Here is a 9,241-nt window from a genome sequence, read left to right on the forward strand (position 1 = left end):
GTAAATGGGTGATATGAGTTTGGTTATATAATCACTAAGGAACAACATGTTAGACTAATGCCTAAATGTATCAAGTTTTGAGGGAATGTCGATAAGAAAGAGAAGCAGCTATATTGGGAAATGTAGCATTGAAGCATTAGCTTGCGTGGTTGACGTCAATCACTGTAAAATGGTGTATGATGTACCCATGGTGGGAGAGTATTAAGGTGGTTAGAGATAATGTATAAAAAATATCACTAAGTGTGAGGGCACCTCAAATTGACCTAGTTCTAAGGGGAATACACAATATGAGGATATTGCTCAGATTTTGTTGTGGCAAGGGTGCTAAATTTAAGAAAGAGATTGCAAGAGCCTTTGATCAAGGATTATATTTGGCTAAGTTAGCATCATGGGGAATATTGATAGGGTTAGTCAAATAAATATAGTACGATGCATGTATGCATAAATAACTTGATGTGTATGAGATCAGTGACAGGAGAAAAGGTTTCGCCAAGAGCGACGACCTAGTCGATCAACTTCAAACATGCAAGGAAACATGAACAATACATAGGGTTGGTATGAGGGCTTTTGAAAAAAAAAAAAAACTTTGTGTTAATTTCTAAGTATGAAATTAGCTAAGTATGAAATTAGCTAAGTATGAAATTAGTAGGGCGAAGTACAATTTATAGGTCAGAGAATTGGGGTTTAATTGGATTAAACCAAAAACTAATACAATAACGGATTTGAGAACGCCAAAGGTAGGATTATATATTTGAGGCTTACGATTTTAGTAAACTAATACAAGTTTCAATAAATATTTCTTAAAAGCTACGTTAATGGGAGGTTTGACCAGGGAGTCAAATAAGTTTGAATTGGTTAAAGTCAAAAAGGCATTTTAGATACTAAGGGGAGGTTAAGCCTCGCACTGAGGATGACATTACTAGAAGAAACACCGGTGTGGTATATAGTGTTGCATGTAAGTTGGGTCAGGATACGTTGATGCAAATAGGCAACGTCATTGCTTATGCATCATCCTAACTACAAGGGAAGGGGAAGAAGTGTTATATCCTCTAACATAAATATATAGAGGTAGTAGCATTTAAGTTCACGGGTTTAAAGGAGGACTATGGGTGTCCGGGGCACTAAGCAAAGTAACAGTAAGCTTATGCAGGGAGTTTTAAGACATGTTTTCCATGAAAAATAAAATGTTAGAAACCATCGATTAAGCTTTAACAGATAGAAACTCCGGTATGGGAGTGGTATATGATGGAGTGGGTATTCTTGTTAAAAGAAAGGTGTACCTAGACCAGTACAAAAAGTTACCTCACTTCCAACTTATTAATAGGAAGTGTACATTGAAAGGTTGACAGAAATATGGCTGGATGAGAAAGTAAATGATGCATATAGTTCCATCATTAACAATCTCGGGTAGGGATCCGAGATTTACATCACTTGTTCATACAAATCTTTTATAAGGGATGTGGAAAAGGTTGAACTTGGGCAAAAGATACCATCCTTGGACACAGGGTCAAGGAGAGGAGAAATTTTAAAATTGTTGGATTGGTTGGAAGGTTAGATGTTTATACTCCAAGGAAGTAAGAATCATAAAATGTCAATAATAGAGTTGGTTTACAACATCAATTATCATTTAAATGTACATGCATGATGCTAGAATATTTAATTATCATGAACATGGATAGATCTACAGACATCAGTTATGATTACATGAGTATATAAGAGGTTGAATGTTGTACTTAACAAGGAGAACTATACCAATAAGAGATGAAGATCGGTTATCGGTTGGGTTTGGATGACCCTAGAGTGTCACCATGGAAAGAAGTGGTGCTTTTTAGTAAACATGGAAAATTAAGTCTAAGATATGTAGAACCATTCGAGATGATATCAAGGGTAGATGAGGTAACACATTCCTTGTATTAATTCTGAGAAAATGTCTAGTTGAGACAAGGGTAAAAAATAATGTTGGAATCAGAAATTGAGATGGGACCCGAAATTGTTCGATAGAGATTGATTTCGGGAACGAAATCTCTTTTTAATGGGAGAGAGTTGCAACACTCTAACATTTATGATTTGTAAAATAATAAATGTTGAGGTTAAAATTTAAAGAATAAACGACATACGGGATTAAAGTGTCGATACTCGAAAAATATGATTTTATTGCAATAAATAAAATCAATAAAGAAGGAATGAAATATTTTGTATCTAATTGATTTGGGATATAAATGTGAAAAGGAAAGCAAAAGGGACTAGTTCTGCCAAAAGTAGAAAACTAATTTGGAAATGATTGAGATTTGGGAAATCATTTCCCATATTCCAGAGAGACGATTTGATGACCTATAAGTTTGAGGTTTGGGGTGAAATTTTGTGGAAGTCTTCCTAAGGGTGTAAGGGAGTAAACCCAATTGGATTTTCAAGATTTCATCAAGAAATGAGGGAGATAGCGAGTTTGGAGCGGCATAGGGTCATTCTGCACAAAAATGACGATTGGAGGTAAAATACTCAACCCGAATTAGTGTATAATATATGGTTGACTTCATTTTTCAATTACCTTTCCATTTGTATAATTTTTGTGGGCTATGGTGGCTTCTACGTCGAGCAGTTTGGTCTATAAGCTGTTGTGCCGGCGGTTCTACGAGATTCGGGTACAAAAACTCAAAATACGAGTTTAATAATAGACCATAGGGCTATAAATTTGGGTACAAGTTGGGATTATTATCGTATATAAGATTTTGAAAAAAGTTTGGTGAAGAACGATCGGGAAACGATCTCAAACAAAAATCGTTCACGATAGTCGCACAAAGGGTGACACCGGGTTGGGTCGGCCGGTGTTGGACCAGGTTTTGGGCCGGGGCTGACTTGTTTCGGTCGAGTTCAGTTACACTCAAGTCATTGTGAAAAAAATGATATTTATTAAAAAGAGATTCGAGACTCATTTATTTACTTGGATTAATCAAAATAAATCGAGATGTTTCAATTAAGTTAGTCATGATTTGGACATCAATTATAAAGGATATTAATTAATTGGATTTCCATATTTAAATTATAAGAAATAATTTAATAACTTATTTCGGTAGTTATGACTAGATAATTGTGGGATCRGACGTTTTTATAACGAGAATCGTAAATAATTAAATGTTGGGTTTAATACGTCGTAATTTATTTYGGATGTGAAAAGAATTCCATTGGGGAGGGGGGTATATGGTGACGAGGTATGCTTGGGGTTGACCCGTTGGCCATGGCAACCCTAGGATTGACCCATTTGACTTTTGGGTTGATTTTTTGGGAAAAGTCAATACTCTAATTATGGAAATATAATTACATATTATAGGGCATTACTCAAAGGACGAGGTTTAGCTAAACACAGTTATTCAAGTGAGTCTTCATTAGACTTTAACTATGATGCATGTTTATGTACAAATTATTTGAGCATTATGTTAGCCTTATGTACATGTTTATAGGCTTGACACATGTATATGAATTATGTTGGTCCCTTGAGGGTCTACAAGATATGTAAAACAATTTGTAGAAGGAGGGGATGAATACAAACATAGTTTTTTCAAATTTAAAATGTATATTGATAAGAGAAGATCAATACAAATTTTACAAGACTGTTTGAGGAAAGATAAGGTAAGAAAACTTATCTAAACAATCTTTGGTTACACACAGAATCTTAGCAAATGAGAAAAGAAATGCTGTAAAGAAAAGTTCTTTTACTTAAGCTCTAGAAAGCTCAAAGTAAGAATTATGTTAAGAGAGTGTGATGTGCGTATTCTGCATGGAGAAGAAACACTTCTATTTATACTCATTGCATTAAATCCACATTTAATACAATATGGTAGGGTTAGAGTGCGTGTCAAGCCTTAAGAAGAAAGCTTGTCTTTTGCTACAGTGAATAGTACAAAAAGCCTATTCATGAGCAAACATCCTTACCTAAAGTTGGTGGGCAATAGAGTCGACTGGTCGGCTCCGTATCGTACTAACAATTAGAAAGGGTTTGGTTTTGTCCTTTGTGTGTATAAGGACAAGACAAACAACAATCGTTATTGGCAAGCTTCCTTTGATCGCTGAATGCTGGAATGACCTGGAAGTCTGTTCAGTATTCGCTGAGGCTTGAGCAGTCTTCACACATATGTAGACAGACTTGTAATCATTGAGTACCGCTTCAGATCACGTATTCGCCAGTCTCTAATCTTTAGTTTCAGTCTTCGACATTAGCTGAAGGTTCTTTGGTGTGAGTGTTGTCTTCTTGAAGTATCGCTGTCACTGATTGAATTACAATACAAGTTCTTCAGCGATCACTGAACAGGTTCAGTGAAGACCGCTGGAACTGAAAAGACATAAACATAAAATACTTCGTATAAGTGAAAAGGGATTATCACCAAATCACTGAGAGAGATGATCAACAAATTATTATTATGGGTTGCATGCTAATTGCTTATGTGTTTTTAAATATTAATTAGCATGTTATAAACGAGTTAACATTTTTGTCGGGTTTGGGAATGTGTCAAAGTCATAAGGGATGACACATCCTAGGGATGGGTGATCGGACAAAGGAGAACCGTATAACCGATGAGTGTCGATGACGGTAAGACCCTAATCCGACGAAAATTTAAGAGATCTCATTATTATTTAAAAAGGTTTTGAAACAAATGTACATATTATTTTATTTAGGATATTGTTTGTTTTATGCATGATGAGATATGTATGATTTTGCACATAAACCATGAACTTACTAAGCTTTATAAACTGACTATTAGTATGCATCTCAAGTGTAAGAGGTTCAAAGGTGGACAAGGGCAAGGTTCTCGCCTAGAGAATTATATTATTGTTATATTCGGATGGTTAGGTTTATGTTCAAACTCATTTTTATAATGTAATCCGGTATGGGACGGGTTATCGTTAAGTTATTAATTTTATTTAAATTTTGTAATACTTCCGTTATAATATGGCTTTATCCGCTATATTTTGGGGTTATTTATTGTTATTTAATGAAAATGACGTGATACAACTCATGGTGAAAATGAGGGTGTTACAGTTGGTACAAAACCATACCAACGTGTACCAACCAAAAAAAGTTGGTACCAACTAGAGTTGATTGGTACACGGTATAAATATTTACGTACTAATTATAATTGGTTTGGTATTGAGAAAAAAAATGATATCATATCATGTTCACCCCTAGCCACCACAATCTGATGCACCAAAATCTTGCATATATCGTCCTTTAACTATCTTAATTATGTTATCACTAACATAAATGTTGTGCTACCTTTCATTTATTGTTGTTATTCTCATATGGAGAGTAGCCCATGACATCGAAGATCGAGAGGGAGATGAATGATGTAACACCCTCATTTTTTTTCTTTACTATGAGAAACCTTACGTAATATAAAACGAATTCCTTAATAAATACTCCAAAATGACTGCTAAATTAAAACCGTTTACAACTGAAATCTTTGAATCAACCAAAAATTAATTAACTTAACTTCTAACCCGTCCCATACCGGGTTAAGTTACAAAAGAATCGACACATAAATGTCTAGACAAAAGACTAAATATAAAATGATAGTATGCAGATGTATAAGCGTGTCATTTGCCCTTATCTAGCCTCAAACTACTTAGCCCTGTGATGCATATTATAATCAACTTATAAAGCTCAGTGAGTTCATGATTTGTGTGAATAAAATCATATCTTGACATATATATCAGGCACATATGCATGCTTTATAATAAAAGTCACAGACTTTACAAAAATATATTTGAAACATTGAAAAAGAAGAGAACTAATATAATGTTTAGTCGGGTATAGATCATTTAGTCACAAACACGCTCTGAGTTGATATGTCAGTCTTAATTGATCACCCACTTATATGGGTCGTGTTTTATGTTTGTCATTACTTACTGGTCAAATGCTCACCCTGTAATCATAAGACTTTAATATGAAATAGTATGCTAGAGTTATTCAAAAATTGATTAAGCACATAGCATGCAACCGTTCACAAAAATAACATACATGTAAAATATATCATAACATGTATGTAACTGAAATATCATGCATACGTACCCATTATCAACGATTCATATCATACTAAAATAAATTTGTAGTTAGATATGCATCCCAGTGAAATCTCATGAAAACTCACTCGACAATGTAGGTTGCTTAACGAAAGTCGCTGGTTGGTAAACTACAATTTACAATATCGAATAATGCATTAATGATTAACTTCTCCAAAAGCCAACATAAAAGTCAATCTATGGTCAACTATGTCGACTACAATCAACCTTGGTTCACTATGCTTAAGAACGCTCCTCACGTCAATTAAAATTATAGAAACTGTCAGTTCCGACATAAAGTGTCTCATCAACCTATAGATCTTAAAACGGCTTCATAAACGTGATTATTAAGTTATCTATTATATAATAGATAAGTTAATAATTACGTATTTCGAGTTAAAGAGTTCTAATAAATTTATAAACCGAGTAACGCCTCTCATGGTCAATTAATTATTTTATGACTCCATAAAATTATTTCTTGTAAATAAAGTGTTCAAAAAAGAAATATATACATATATATATATATATATATATAACTCAAGTGGTATGCTTTTAATATCATTAGCAAAAGTCATCTATTTATCTCCAAATAATTAAATAGTTACAGTAGTAAATCCAACCTTAATGGTATTTTTATAAAACAAAATGATTATGTATTGCTCAAAATACACTCTTTAATTTTAGGGGAGTTTTGGTAATTTTATAAAATGAAATAATAATAAAAAGTTAAAATTTGCATATCTAAAATTTTCAAGGAAACTTTCTTGATTTAAGAAAGTTATAGATGTTAAATCTAATTTTCTAGACTCTAAGGGTTATAATAGAAATTTATTAAGGCAATTAGTTAATTACTAAATATATAAACTTTCTAATCCTAATATATACTATATTTTAAAGCATTTAACAAAAACACTTAAAAACCATTTTTTTGTGCATTAGGTAGTGTTTATTGATACATATTACTTAAAATTTAAGACGAAAATACAAATTATTAAAACTTCATTTTTGAATTCGTGTAAATAACTGCAAATAAATATAATCAAATACAGGATAAACCTCTTATTTTAAATATAAAAAATCTAAAATATAATTATGATAATCATTGAGTTTCAACAGAATCATTAAAAACTCTTAAAAGCCATTTTTATGCATTAAGTATTGTTTATTGATGCATATTACTTAAAAATTTTATGTTAACAAGTAAACTATGCGTATGTACAACTTATTAAAGCTTCATTTTTGAATTTGTGTATCTAACTGCAGATAAATATAATCAAATACATGATAAACTTCTCATTTTAAATATAAAAAATCTAAAATATAATTAGAATAATCATTGAGTTTTAACAGAATCATTATTTTTATAAAAATTATATTGTCAAGTCAAAAATAAATTTCTTCGTTATTATACTTGAATTAAATTATAATAAAAAATTAAATTAAAGAAATTATATAAAAAATGAAAACTTTTAAATAGTTAATTTGATATTATATCGACATATTTTTTTCAATTTTTATTATGTCTCAAAATTTATTATTATTCAAAAGTAAAAAGATTATCATTCTCAAAACCACATAAACCATATTATATAGACAAAGATAAAGAATAAAATGAAATATTAAAATCAGGATGTATCTCGTTTTATTACGCGAGTACCCTTTTAGTTAGCATAAAGTAACTTGGTAATCGGGTTGGTCAAGACGTGCCCCAACCAAGTTGAGGTCACGGGTTCGAACCTGTTCCCTAGTAGAATCCTATTTTAAATTTTGATGGCTCGGCTCCATTGATTTTATGGGTTGGATTTGGGCCCAACCCGACCTGATCGCAACCCAGAAAACAGCAGCTCCATGGCTACACGCTTTTGTGGTTTTTGAGCTCAAAATTGACTCATTTTTCGATCATTTTTCTTCATTTTTTTGTACCAAAACCTTGATAATATTTTTACCAACATTTTTGACATAACAAACCCAGTTTTTCGTGAAGAAATGAGTTCTATTTTCTTACTCAACTTTTTAGTTTTAAACTACACCGATCGAAACTTTAAACCTCAAAATCGAACCATAAAACACGAAATCTGAAACATAAGACTACTAAGGTTCCATAGAGGACTTAAAAATGAATATAACCATATAAAGAACATGAATTTAGTCGAACATTTTACCTCTAATAACCGAAAAACAGTGCTTTTTGACTACGAACTTCGACCTCAGATTTTTTCTTTCCAAACTCGACGAAACTTTGGTTTTATTGAACCAAAAATGTAGAGGAGGACGTTGGCCATTTAACTTTATAACTTTTGTGTTAGTTGACTAAGCAAGCCAATAAGAGACCTCAAAGCTCAACATCATTCCATGTCTTTCAAATTTCAGAATCTGACATATTTACAAAACAGATTTTTATGGTTTGGACCTGTTAACATCTCACACAACTCTATAACTATCAAGAAATTACATTTGGCCCCCTGGCTTCAATGTTTTGGCCAAATTTACACTTCTCATCCATATTTTGAGTTTTTTTTTTCTTTTTTGTTAGTCCGATTTTCAAAATTCTTTTAATTTCTTAATTTATTTAATATATATATATATTATAATCCAAAAATGGAAAGAATAATAATAAAAATAAAAATTATTTATTCATCGAAATTTTTGGGTTTTACAATGAGACAAGGGTTAACCTTAGGATCGCCATTTTGTAAATGTGATCGAAGGTACTCTTATATTGTGTGATGGTTCATAGAAACTGGTGACAGTACACATTTTCTTTAATTCTGGTCCATTTGGCTTCACCATCTTAACTAAATGTAACATTCATACAATATAAAAGTATTTTTACCACTTATGTTTCTCATCAAAATATTTTTTTCTCAAATATATAATCTTGACCTATTTAGTGAAAAATGTAAATCTTCAAATAATACGATATAAGTCTTATATTATGTGAATTGAAGGCATGTGTAAATTTTGAATACCCATTTTATGTCCAATATCTACAAGTTATGATATAGTAGAAGCGTACTCGTGCAATGCAGTGAGATACATCGTAATTTTAATATTTCATTTTAGTCTTTATCTCAGTCGATGTTATAATATGGCTTTATGTGATTTTGAGAAAGCGATGATGTTTTTATTTTTGAATAAAATATATGTTTGAAGATATCATAAAAATTTGACAAAAATATATCGATATTAG

The sequence above is a fragment of the Cynara cardunculus genome (genome assembly GCF_001531365.2).
Source record: "Cynara cardunculus var. scolymus isolate 2C chromosome LG 5, CcrdV1, whole genome shotgun sequence".
NCBI lineage: Eukaryota > Viridiplantae > Streptophyta > Magnoliopsida > Asterales > Asteraceae > Cynara > Cynara cardunculus.